We start from the raw sequence: 13822 nt of genomic DNA, 5'->3' as shown, positions 1-13822 counted from the left end.
TGTGTATCTCTTTGAGATAGGGTGTAATCTTTCTTAGTTTCAGAAACCAAAACAAATCACAAAATATCATGAGGAAACTCATTCTTTTCTTCTCCTCTTTCATGAAGCAATAAATGATTTCGGATGAGGGGAGCCGTGGGATAGCTGATGGGAGATGCAGTAAGACTTCCTCCCCTCCTCCCCTCGTACCCCCCGTCCAGGGGCACTGAAGTGCAGACAGTCTATTGTTCTGCTGTTTCTCTTTCCTTTTATCTGTGCAGCTGTGCTCTCCATCAGATACCATCATGCTGCCAGAGCTGCTCTTCAGAGTGGGGGTAGGTGATTTGTTAACTGCTTGTCTTGGAGTAAACTACTTGGTCATGCGAGTTAGTCTGACAAAAGAAAAAAAGAAAGTAAGTAATTGGTAATTATTCCCTCTACGCCTTCCCTCCTCTCAATTTTAAGAAAAGGGATACTTTTACAGCAGTGTTGTGTACCTATTTAATCACTTACACCAGCTGATGAAATAAAAGCTCTTGTCCCTTGGCCCCTTGCAAATTATTCTTGTTAATTATTTTTTAATTATCCTTCCATCATTGCTCCTGGTGCCACTTCCATAATTTCTACATCAGTGGGTGCAGACATGACAAATCTAAAAACTTATCACAGAGAGGTATTGCTGCTGCTGTGCCGGCTCCAGAGGAGGAACCCTCCTCCAGAGGAGGGTGATGGTGACCCGTTGGGGCTCCCTCTCCCTCTGCTCTGCTGTAGGTGAGGATCCCTTGCTGGCACGCTCCTGTGCACATGCATATTGGCTGGAACATGTGGACACACGTGCGTCAGTGTGTGCACACACTCATTAATAAGCTCGAGTTTCACATTAACGAATTAATATCCGAGTGTTTTCAGGGTGGCTGACAGCATATTAATCAGAACCACGTTTAAACAGATGGGTATGTTCTCTCTCTCCCTAATCCAGGCGGGGAAGTAAAGATCCCCAATGTGGAAGAAGAGATTGCGGATTGCCATGCTCCACAGATGGCTTCTAAGGGATAAAAAGGATGGATTTATCTTTGCCATTGGAAGAACACGGTGAAGAGGGCAACATTTTGCTGTGCTATATACCTGCAAGTTTACAGAACCTGTGTTCACAGGATACAGGTCCTGCCGCACTTTCTCTCTCCCCCCACAACTTCCCATTTTAAAAAATAGTGACAGAAATTGCTGGAAGATGAAGAAGAAGCAGAAGTGAAACCCTAAATGTGGATGTACAATTGAGGGAAAGGGAAGGAAATGGAAAATAATAAGTGCCTTTCCCCAGGGGCTAGAGATATTGAAAACAAACTATTTTTCAGCATGTGTGACAAAAGCAAGTCATGAGGCAAAGAAATAACTAGGCACAGTATTTGCATCAGAGTACTTATTTATTCCCTGAACTGCATTTTCCCCTCCCCTAGGCAAATTACTTACAAACAGATGTTGTATTTTACTGGTGTTCTTCAGAATTAGTTGGCAGGTGGCTTATGCAAGGAAGTTCAACCTCTGGTCTACCTGCAGTGATTCACCACCACTGTTTACCTGAGGACTGGGCTTGCTATATGTGAGGCATACTTTATACAGAGTTTAATGGTTTTGCTCTTTGATAGGCACTTCCACAATTTGTCTTATGATGACCACGTGGTGCTATCCCCCTCCTATTTGCATGTGGATTACATAAACCAGCAAAACTTTATATCAGTGTAATTCCTATGTTACCTTTTACCAAATAGTCTTGCAAAGGATGCTTTGCCTTCTGTGCTTTTCCAGCTCCAGACTCTAGAGGACACTTTGCATGACATTTTTCATAACCGCAATAATTACTTTCCTTGGCACCTTATAAACACAAAGCAGCATAAACCAAAATACTCTTACAGCTGACGTTTTTGTGTCAGGTTTTCATGGAGGTTGCAGGTTATTTACGTCGTCCCTACAGTGCTTTTGGAGGCCATGAAAGCATCACATCCGTTGTTTTTAGCTGGAGGAGTAAAGTCACAGGAGCAAGTGTTTGAAGCAGTCAGAGCTCCCTGCTGACTCCTCACTGTTACACGGTGCATATCTGTGAAGGTCTGATTAACTTATGGTCACAAAAAAGAACATTTTCATAGTGTGAGCTGAAGTGGATTGGGTGCTGCATCGCCGTAATCCAGCATCACCCTGATTTTTACAAAGCCCTTGGTCATGTCAGGTTACTTTCCTGGTTAAGTTCTTCCATTAGTAACGTTTCTCAGTATTTAAATAGCTGATGCCCACATAAAATGTGATGTATGGCCTAAAATTTATCCATACTATCTCCAGGTGCCTGTACCTAGGAGATCTGTGCCTAGATCTGCCCATTAAATAGATAAAGTATTTCTTAAATGTTGGCAACCAGGCAGAGTTTGCTACTGCCTGGGTTTTCTTGCTGCTGTGAAGGATAAAGAATTCCCTTTGTCCTTTCAAATTTGTCCTCTCACAGCTCACATTTGTCAAAAAAGTTAGTCTTGGAGTCATTTCTCTCAGGAAAATCCCAGGGACCAGTCTTAGCATCAAATAATACAATGAAGATGAATTGGCAATGTTTAGACGTTCAGGTGGAAACCAGTTTGAAGATTCACAGTTGGGCAGAGTCACGTCTAGTTTCCAGAAAGGAAAAGAGAATAGTGATTATGAAGAGTAGACGGGAGATGATAAAAAAGTGAGGAGGTGAATACAGCACACGAGTTAGAGGAAAAGCTATTAATTAATTCTGAAATGGTGTAATAAACCAATGTCTCATAGATTGGAGGTAATAAGGGGAGGTGGTAAGAGCACACACATTACAAAAGAAACAGAAGAGTGAAGTGTGTGATAAGGTAGATATAGAAAGAAAGACTGTAATTATAAGTGACTTCAGATTCTTATGATTTTTGGCTGCTTTTGTAACAATAGGTAGTGAATGAAATGCAGATGAGGGATTTAGCTAACAAATGTTTCTTGCATAGCTACTATGCCAGCAGCTCAACCTACCTGTGATTCAAAATCAGGTCTGATCTAGATTCATGATCAGAATATTTTAAATTCAATTAACTAACTCATGGATCCTGATGTAATTACTGTTGATATCTCATGATACTAGAGGATGTATGCAATGGCTCAATATAAAGGATGCATGGCTCAATATAGACCTTAAGTCTCTAGAGGAGAAACAAGAGAGAAGGAAAGAATTGAGTAATTCTGGAATTTGTTATTTATTGTGAATGTTACACAGTCAAATGTTTTCTTAGGATAAAGCCACTGCTGTCAGTTTAATTACATTGGGAGTAAACGTGACCCTCCCCAAGCCTTCTGTAAGTGAACAGTTTCTAATAAAGTTGTAACAGATCAATCATGAAAAGGTCTTGGCAGAAAAATCGGTAGGTAATAAAAAAGATAAAGGACACTGAAATGAATAGAGTGACATGCTGCAGGACATTAGCTTTATGAAGACAACTTTGTCCAATAAGAAAAGTTAGGTAGTGGCATAAGAAAGGAACAAGTAGCCAAAAATGCTCGGTGCTGTTTCTGAGGACAAAATGTTGTGGTGGAAGTGGCAAGTGCTTTCAATGAGAGATGCTCTTTTAGCATTAGAGTTGTTTAAACCAAATTAAATGGACACATCAATTATGCAAAATTTAAGGATTATCTACCCATCAAAAAGGTGCTGGTTAGACTTGCATTTTAAGCGATGAGCTGGGCCCATATAATGTGTTTCCAGTTCAGAGAAACAGCACAGACCAGCCAGTGTCCTGCGCTCTCCGCAGCAGACCCCACTTGCCTCACGCCTGCTGTTGTGCGTAGAGCAGTATTGCACTCTGATTTGAATATGCTGAGTGCCATGGAAATGCTAAATAAAGTCAAGATCAGCTTAACTGTATGAGCTGAGCTGCTAGGTTTGCTTTGAAAGCACTTATTCTGCAGGAATTTTTGTGCGCTCTTTGCTGGGCTGTGGAAGAGCATGTTGTCCTTTTGATGCCACAAATGCTATTTTATTCTAGCTGGGCTGAGGGTCGCTGGGGGCAGGGGGAATATATGCCATTTTCCTGGAGGAGAGCCGAGCAAGCTTTTCTTACAGCAATACTCACTTGGTTTGTCTGCAACTCACCACGTTTATTCTGCCCCTGCATCTCCCTGCTCCCTTCCCTACAGCTCCTTCTTTTTCTTCCTGCAACCTCCCTTTCCTTCTCACCACTGCCACCATTGCTCTCCTCTTGCACTGCCTTCCTTTGCCTTCTGCCCATCTGGTTTCCTTCTCTTGCATTCTCCAGAAGTTCCCTCACTCTTATCCGAAACAGATAGGTCAATTGCCTCCATCATCTCCTGTCTGATACTTTTGGGTCTGAGATCTGAACTCCGTTGTTTGGAAGGTTACCCGATTGCTTTTAAGCCTCTTTTCTTAGTTTTCCCACTGCATTAGAGAGCTGTAGGGGATGCTGGGCTTACTCCCTCCCAGTCTTCACTCTGAAGTACTGCTTCCTCCTTTGCTTCCTCTGAGCATCACTGCTTGTGATTTTTCCTCATTTTTCCCTTCTACCTGGTGCTGCCAACAGTTCACCCAGCTCATACTAATCAGTTTTCCATCCCAAAGTCGGTTTTTACCTCTCCCTCTCCACCCCGTACTGACTATTGTCATAACTAACCTCCAGACACTGGTAAGGCTGCGTTTCTGATGAAACTCCTGTCTCACTGCACTTGCCTTCCAAGTTTAGTCCAAAGCTGTTTCTAAGTCATCAGAAAGGTTGCATAATACATATGAAGACATACTTAATTCTTTTCTTACAGAATAACAGCAGGATGAAGCTTTAAAAAAAAATCTGTAGAGAACAGTACCCTAAAAACCCTGCGTATGGAAAGTGAAAAATCGGGTAGTGAAAGTTACACTTCTATTGTTTTGGACATAATCCTAAATGTTTAGTTTGTTGTTTGTTTGGTTTTTTTAATTTCATACTGTTGGATCTGTCCAGACAAGGTGTCCAGACTGTTACTATTACTGCACTCTGAAATACAGATTGCAGTATTGCCAGGTTATGGTAATGGTGGTGCTTTTTCCTTCAAACAATGCATTCTGACACAGTACACTCTTCCCACTGCGCTGCTGCTGCTTGGTTATTTGAAAATGGTCTTTCTGGAATCGTAATGAGGGAATGTGGGAAATGACAGGAGGACCATAGCTTCATTCTCAAGGGAATTAACTTGCTTTTAGGAAAGGTGGGTATACTGCCTAATAGTAAAAGTCATCTTTAGAAATCGCACAGATGAAAAAATTCCATCTTCCTTTTGAACACCCAAGACTCAACTTTTTAAAAAATATTTTCCTCCCCAAAAACCTTTGCTTCTCCCTAAATTCCTAATTCAGTGAAATGGATAAGATACCCAATTATGTGCCACAGAGGTCACTATTAATACCTAGGAAAAATAAATTGAAACGTTAAAGCTAAATTCTGATCTTCTTACACTGAAGTAAATTGAGGATAACCCTATTGATTCAAACTAAGTGGTTCTGTATTGCATTGGAATAAATTAGTTATATTTGAATTCTTATTTGCCAAAGAGAAAAGGGAGATACCCAGGACTTAACAGTTGTCCGACAGGGTTTTTTTGTCATTAGTATTTTTTTTTTGATAGGAATTTTCTTCTCTCCGTAGCTCATTTTTACTGTTGTTGCTTTTTCAGTGTAGTCTTAATGACGAGTGTAACGTTTATGTTCATTTGCATGTCAGGGAGCTGAACTGCCAAGAGAAAGCAGTATATTTTTGGAGGGGGATTAACAGGAGAAGCAGCTGGGTCATAGCTTGACAAAGTGATTTCCTTTCCTATCTTAAATATCAGAAAATGAGATTAAAAAATTATGGTGAACACACTACTCTTTGTACAAGTGTTCTCTTCCCATGCCTCAGTTTTTTTTTTCTGTCAGTTTCTTTTATTTCAAAATAATGCAATGAAGCCTGTGCAGACTTATATACTGACTTAACCCTTCAGAAGTGAATTGCTAACACACAAATAGAACTTGATTGTAGAGAAAAGAGCCCATTTAAGTCCCGATTTAGCAATGAATTTAAATATGCACTACGTTGCTACATTGTCTGAGCTCTTAAAAAAACCCAGACTGCTGACAGATAAATAGAACTTCTGCGAGGCTAACATGTATTTCCGAGACCATTTTCACCCATTACATGACTGAGTAAAAAATACAAATATTGTTCCAATTTCAAATGTTTGTTTGCATACAGTTAAACTAATCATGGCCTTAATAACGTGGATGAATTGGAGCTAAATACAGAGCTCCTGTTTTCCTTGAAATCAGGTGTTGGACTTCTAAGAAAAATGGCGAGCTTTGCACCAATGTCAGCTTCGCAGCCGGGTACCCGTTTTCATGTTTATGATGTAACTTCTTTTGACTCAACAGCTTTGGCTGTATTTGGCCTCTTGAATGTTGTTCTTGTTTGTCAGGGGACGGGAAAGTTGGGTGATTTCTTGATATAGCCATAATTTACAAAACCCTGATCCTCCTGATAGGGTCCAACTGGATATCAGGAAGTAGCTTCCTTGCTTAATAATCCAAGCTTTCCTTTCTCCTTTCTTTCTTCCTCTTCTCTCTGTGTCTCTGTCTCTTTTACAGCCTGCTTTCTGTTAAAAAAATCCTCTTAATTTTGTTTCTGGACCCCATAAGCGCGTCTCTGCCTGTCAGACCTCCTGCCACTCTTTGTGTTTATGCGTCTGGCATTTTCAGCTTTCGTTGTGTAACGACAGCTTCTGCAAACAGCAATCAGATCTCTGAATGTGCAGTATGTCCACAGTGAATATGCCTGTTTCTTCCTCCGCATAGCTCAGTTTCTGACTGGTGTTATGTGTAGCTGGCTTTATGGGCACTAGCAACCACTGCTTCCACTCACTTGGAGAGAAGCTTAATTGCCTCTCACATTTCTCCCAAATAGAGCTAATCTTCCCAAGAACAGCGATACATGATCCATCTCCTAGGTATAACAATTATATATCTGCAATGTATCTATTGCATTACAAATGTAAAAGATTTGTACCCATGCTGTAAATTGATATAATCATAGCAAATATGGCTAGAATGGTCCTTGATATGTCTTATGGTCCATCCTTCTCTTGCAACTGATTCAGTTATGCTGAGAGCCTTTCTCATAGATGTTTGCATAATCTGTTCTTAAAAGCATCCTCGTCAAGTGGGTCTATCACCTTCCTAAGTGTTCCTCTATTCTATTGCCAAATTATCCTTCTAATTATGGAGATTTTTTTTTCCCCACTCATGTTTACCTTACATCTTATTTTCTTAATTTAAACCTATTACTTATTTTCCTTTCACCAGTGAACACAAAGAACATTTTATTCCTTCCTATTTTACATATCTGAAAATTGTTACCATGTTTTTTTTTAATCTCTGATTCAGTAAACTGGACTTCAGCTTTTCCCATTTTTTCTTCAGGGAATCTGTTCTCTCCACCCTTTGATTTTTGAATGTTTGGCTTTGCTTTTTTATTTTCTCTTTGGAGAGTTTCTGGTTAGTTTCTTTCTTGAAGATTGGTACCCAAAAGGACACAAAGTGTTGGCCTTTGTGAATTGTGAGGGAGGCTTGCATGAAAGAAGTTCCGTTTTACTAATAAGCGGCCTGACAAGGTAGTGAAATGATAATATTGACTCTGGATGGTTCCTGAACCTTTTAATTCTGTGGGCCCTTTTTGGCAGTGTTTCACTTTAGATGGCCATTCTCTATTTCATAACTATGCATCTAGTGTTCCTATGTAAGAGTATCAGGTTGCACTTGTCTTTATTGAATTGTATGGTTTATATGTTTTTACTCCAATGACTTTTAATGACAGTATTTACAGTTCCCCACTCCTCCATTACATTTCCACACAAGTATGTGAACTGAAAAAGCACAGGATGAATTGAGCAAGAGGCTTGAAAAATTCTAAGTTTTATATGAGATGAGTCAATTAAATTACCAGTGTAGAGTCATAATTTCCTTGGGATGACTTATTATTGGAAAAAAACTTGGTCTCTGCAAGTATTCAACTAGATGCAAACCAAAATCTTATTCAGCACACTAAGGCATCTGGCCACTAGTCAGGGGTGGAATGAATCATGATTTACTGTATGAGTTGAGTTTCTTAATCTCACAGAAAGTCGTCTTTCAGGTCTGTCCTTTGCCTAAATTCATCAGTCTTCACCTCTAAGGAAGCAGAATCCCCTTTCCATGTCCCTGGCTTCTTCTCCTCTTACATGGCAGTGAAGTTATATCTCTCAGCAAGGTGGAGCTATAAGTACAGCTTTCCTGGTAGGGGGTTCACCGGGGACCTTGGGACATATTGGCCATTTTGACACAAACCACCTGTAGCTACCTAACAGATGCTCTGTGCTCTTCAGAAACCTGCTACTTTTTGTGGCAACATCACCCACCGGGGATCAGAACCTGGCCTTTCATCACTGTTTACTGGAAAGCTGCAGTATCGTTTTGTTTTCTAGGACCACTTTGCATCAGTTCTTTGTTTGGCCCTACTGTTATGAAGTGGAAAATTCCATCTCAGGGGCTGTCAGTGGTATAGAAGAATTATTAAAAAGCTTAGTTTACATGTGATCAGTGGGAAAGTATTTTATTACTTTGTCTAAGGATTTTAAGTGTGGCTAGAAAACAGCTTTTATCCCATTTCCGTTGTAATGGGGGACTTTCTGTGCATATTTCAACTCCTGTTCTGGACACAAAGATTCTAGTAGTTCCTATAGGGATACCTACAATTTTTGGAGATCATTTGCCATGATGAGAGGTATATTTAAACATCTGCGGAGTCTTGGAATCTCAGCTCCTGTGTATTTTGCTTCCACAATTTGGCTTTTTTATTAGCAAAAACAGCAGACCTGTCAGAGATCAAAGTTCTCAAGACTATTTACTGGGACAGGTTTAGAAACAAATGCAGTAAATCTTGGATATTCCGTTTTGCTATGTAAGTTGATCATGTGTTTCAGCAGAAAAATTTTCTTTGTTCTTGAAGGTTGAAGGAACTGGTTATAAAACAAAACCCCAAAGAGCTTTCTGTAACAACAAAAAAGCTTATTGTAACAACAAAAGAGCTTAGTATAACAACATAAAGCAAACCAAAACAGGAAAGCCTTGCTCTCTTTCAGGGGTTCAATGTAGATGCTGACACCTCCGTCCCCAAGCAGGGGTCATAATGAATTGAACTTATCTATTGCAAATCAGATGCTGCTGATCAGATCCTCTTTTCAATGCCTACACAGCACTACTCTGTATGTGTATCATGAGCGTGTAATTTATATCTTGGAATAGTACCTGTCTGATTGACATGACTTTGTGTATTTATACTGCACTATATTTAAAGATCAACAATGCCAGGGTGGAAGATGTTTCCCCTGGAGTCGCATCGCTACTTCCACTGCTCAGAACAAGTAACATCAAGCACTTAGAGACAACTTTACATCTCTTCTAATAAATAGAAAGTTTGAATCTAAAAAGTCGTGTAGTATTTTGCCTTGAAGCCTTTTCAAAGATGGATTTTTTTCTTCCTGCTTAAAAGACAAGTCAGTAAAGATTTACTATAGCTTCTCTCAAGAGATCTTGTACTTCTGTAACTCACCTCCTTAAAGAGACAGTCACAGGAATAATGACTGTATTCTGCACAGGAGGTTTGGAAAATGATTTCCAATTTCTGAATTATTATCATGCATTGGATTTGAATGTGTCTTTAGATACTAACCCTTTTACTGTCACATTACTTTTTATGCCAGAGGTCACCTCTGGCACTTTCAGTAAGCTAATGATTTTGTCTTAAGTCAAATCTTTGGGGCTTTTATAGTCACTTTCTGAATTCAATTGCTCATAGCAGTGTATTTATATAAAGCAGAGCTTTAGTAGGAGATGATACAGGGCATGCAGAAGGAGAAGGCTATGAGAATTTTGTAGATATGAGACTGAATGGGACTTTCTGGGGTAGACAGAACCACGTTCCTGGTACATGCAGTCCAACATGCCATGTCAGGCAGAGCTTGGTAAAAAAGGCAGAAAGAACTGGCTGCTCCCTGCTGTGGGGCAGTGAGCAGATGCTACGTCATTCAACCTTTTTTATTTGAGCAAGATGCTTGAATAGACTGAGAGATTTCATCTTTTCTTTCCTTAGTTTTCTGCAAGGGACACAAAGGTGTTTTGCTGCAAGGAGAAGAGGTGCTCCCCCATTCTCTTCAGGCTACAGAAAGAACATGAAGACTCTCCTCATGCATTGCATGAGAGCTTGCATTCCATTCATGTCTTGGGACAAATGACTTTTTTTGAGCAAGGTTTACAGTATATAAAAGTTTCTACAGGACAGTCTCAGTGCAGAGGGCAGTGCCGTGGCTGCCTCTGGGTGCAAGTCCGAGTGAAAGAAATCATCCTGTGTTCCTTCTCCTCCTCTTTGGGCACATTCTGCATTCAAACCTATTTGTCATGGATAGTTCATCTTGGATCTTTGTTGGTCTTATTTCAACATATGACCTTCTAGTCTATACTGGCATCTATCTACGTGACTGCATCTTTGGACTAAAGCATTCAGTGTTGCTTTTTTTTTTTTTAAATTTCTGTGGTAGATTTCTTGTAGATGGGAACAAGAATGGTTTTATTATCATGACTTACAATGACATAACTAAACAGTGACTCGTTGGTGCACCCACAACCTGCTTTAAATGTCTTTAATATTCTCTTCCCTTCTGTTTTCTATTGCATAGTCTTTATTCTTAGACTTCTGGCTTCCTCCCAGAATTATTTCTGCTCCTCTCTTGTGATGCCTTGCCCCTTGCCATATTCAACATCCAGATGAAACCTCCGAGGAGCTGCAGGCCATTCATAGGGACTCTAAATGGGATCTTCACAGAGGAAAGGCTGCTGGTTTTCTTCTCCTTCTGTCTGTTCCCCAGCTCAGTATGGACAGGCAAAAGTCATGCCCTGCTGAGCGGCCGAGAGTCAGGTGCCGAAGCTGGTGAGGCACTGTGAGGGACATGGAGCTGGGGTTGGTGGCGGTCCCAGCACTTTATTTTAAAAGAGCATTCAACGGGGCCTTGTGTCAGGATGGCTAGGGCACCAGCATCTCCCTTGTAAACTGTGAAATGGGAAGAGCTAGTGGCCATAAGTGATTACAAAGGGAGAGAGTTGGAGTTTAAGATGGTTGTCAGGTTTTCTTAGCTATTAATGAAATGGATTAAGAGAGTGTTGCTTATATGGTAGTTGTCATTTCTATAAATTTTTTTTTATCCTAAAGGCTGTGAGCTCTCGTGCTTTCTTTCTTTTTTTTCTTTCTGTATTATGCCTGTGTATGTAATATATATTTACAAACTGTTTTTATAGTTAACATTTTTTTTCTAAAGGAAATAAGCATGACGTATTCACAAGAAGTTGCAAAGTATTCACAGCCAGCCCTAAATGTGTGAAATGCTGGCTCTGGTGAATAATTATGGTCACCTCCAACCCTGTTGCTTGAAAGGTACAAAGTGAGGAAAGAGCATCTTGAGCAAGCCGTACACTGTGTTGTGGCAACGTGACTCAGAGCTGACATGCTAAGTAATGGGAGCTAAGGGAGGGGGAAAAGGCTTTCTTAAGGAGAAACTGTGTTGCAGCCTCATGAGTATTCACTTATGTTTCTTTCTGACTTACTTCCTACTCACCCTGTGCTGTCAGCCATGAAGTTTGGCTTGCAGGCAGTGTTGGCAGCATCTCTTGCCTGGAGATTGTACTGGTGTCTTGTCTGAACAGACTGACTCTGACTAAGATATGTGCTTTCATAGAGACATCATCTGAGAACAAGGGATCTCTCTTGCTCCAAATTGCTCCCAAGGAGGACACTGGTCAATGTATGGGTTGCAAGGAAGAAAAAACCTTATCTAGACCGATGGTTGTCCTCTAGACACAAATCTATTAAAGATATCTATGTAGGTTCTGCTTCTTAATATCTAAGTGATGGCATTATCTTTACTGCATTTATCCTTCTGAAAGCCTTTTGGGATACTAGCGTCTTACAGTCCCCAAGGGATGGAGAACTCCAGCTTAGTGATGACTTATCAAATGCTATACAAGCTATGTCTATGCAGCAGAGCGCAATGCTCTGTAGGAAGAAACATATCCCACTCTGATATATCTTTGGCTCGCATCCCCACCGTAGGGCTATTGAGCTTTGAAAGTGACTTTTAATGGTGTCCTCTCTGTGTGTGCCTCTTTCCAAGAGTGCCAGTAGATGTTCCCAGGGGCCATGGCTCCGCAAAGCTTCCTAGCATGGATGTTCACAACCACTTGAGTCCTTTGAACTGAAAGTGTCTAAATTAACACTGATGTGTGCTGCCTGTTTTTGCATTTCCAAACGAGTTCCCACTAACTAGCGCGATTACTATTTTGTGCTGTCTTTCCTGTACGAATCTGCACTGTTTTCCCGCCTCCTACTGGTGCAGTGGAAAAGATTAGCCTTCAAGACCTTTTGCTACACTTGTCTATTAATTTAGTTAAGATAAAACTCTTACTACTGTAGCTGCTGGTGTTTGACTGTAGCATACCTAGCATCGGCAGAAATGCTATTCAGTCGAGTAAATCATATTTTACCCTTTGCAGCTGGATGGAGTTTCCAAGACTCTTTGTGCCTCTTGCAGAAACTCTTTTTAGTCAGCTGTAGTTGAGGTTTGCTTCTGACATTTCTTAAACAAGTAGGAATGAAATGGTCCAGCAGTAGCAATTTCTGTGTGCCCAGCAATGGTTATGCTTACAATGTGAATAATGAAATATTACTAGTTGAGAAGGATATTGTTCATCGTGAGAGTTCACTGAGAAACGTGTTGAGCGATGGGCTGGGGGATGAACGTGCTGTAAGTATCACATGTGGGTAAATGTTATGAATGTTATGACAGCGGTTTAAGTTAGGGAAAATATGGCACGGCGTAGCATAGCTTAAGTCTTGGAATACAGCATTATGGATTGGCTCCAAAAAAGCTGACTCATTCTTTGCACCTCTGGCAGATTGATGTTGCTTGACTGTGTGTACCTATTGCTTATAAGGCAGGATTTGGTCTGTGGGCTGGTGACAAAAATTTACAGGTTTTCCAGAACCTAAAACTGAGGAATGAATCTTTACACAGGCGTATGTTGCACATCTTACCATTTGTGCAGCAACCAATTGCTAAGGCTACAAAACCAGTGCGTTGCAGATGTTTTGTAGTCTCACCTGATAAACCTGGCAAACTGCAGAAATATTAGTTCCTGCGTACCAAAAGAACAAACGGAGTGGGTCTTGCAAGCTTATAGGCTACGCCGGAGTCTAAAATGAAGTTGGATCACTGCACAGTAATACCAATTTAAGTACAAAAGTTGTGTTACTTCAAAGTCTATAAGATCATTGCTATGTTTTATAGTGTCTACTTTCACCTAACCCTGGACAATTGAAATTAAGTGAGGGTTACAATAAAGGTTAAGGCTACTGGATTTCCCCCATCACTTTAACTTTAAAACAACACTCAGCTAAATTGGTACAACATTCTCCTGGGACGTAAATAACGTAGCATTCAACTGCTAGCAAAATAGCTTATAAAAAAAAAAAAAATCATTGAAGGCTTCATTCTTAGATCAGAAGAAGCATGCACAAAACCTATTCGAGCTAATAGGTTTGCAGGCACAAACCTAATTCCTCACACCGAGTAGTGTGTAAGCATGATCAGACTTATTCATACTGAATAACCGCAACTCTTGTCGAAGTCAGTTAAAGATGTATTTTACATGCATGGTACATATTACACATATACATACATGCATTCAGGAAGAATC

Source organism: Larus michahellis, chromosome 3, assembly GCF_964199755.1.
Source record: "Larus michahellis chromosome 3, bLarMic1.1, whole genome shotgun sequence".
In the NCBI taxonomy this organism is placed as follows: Eukaryota; Metazoa; Chordata; class Aves; order Charadriiformes; family Laridae; genus Larus; species Larus michahellis.
This window is presented reverse-complemented; position numbering follows the sequence as displayed.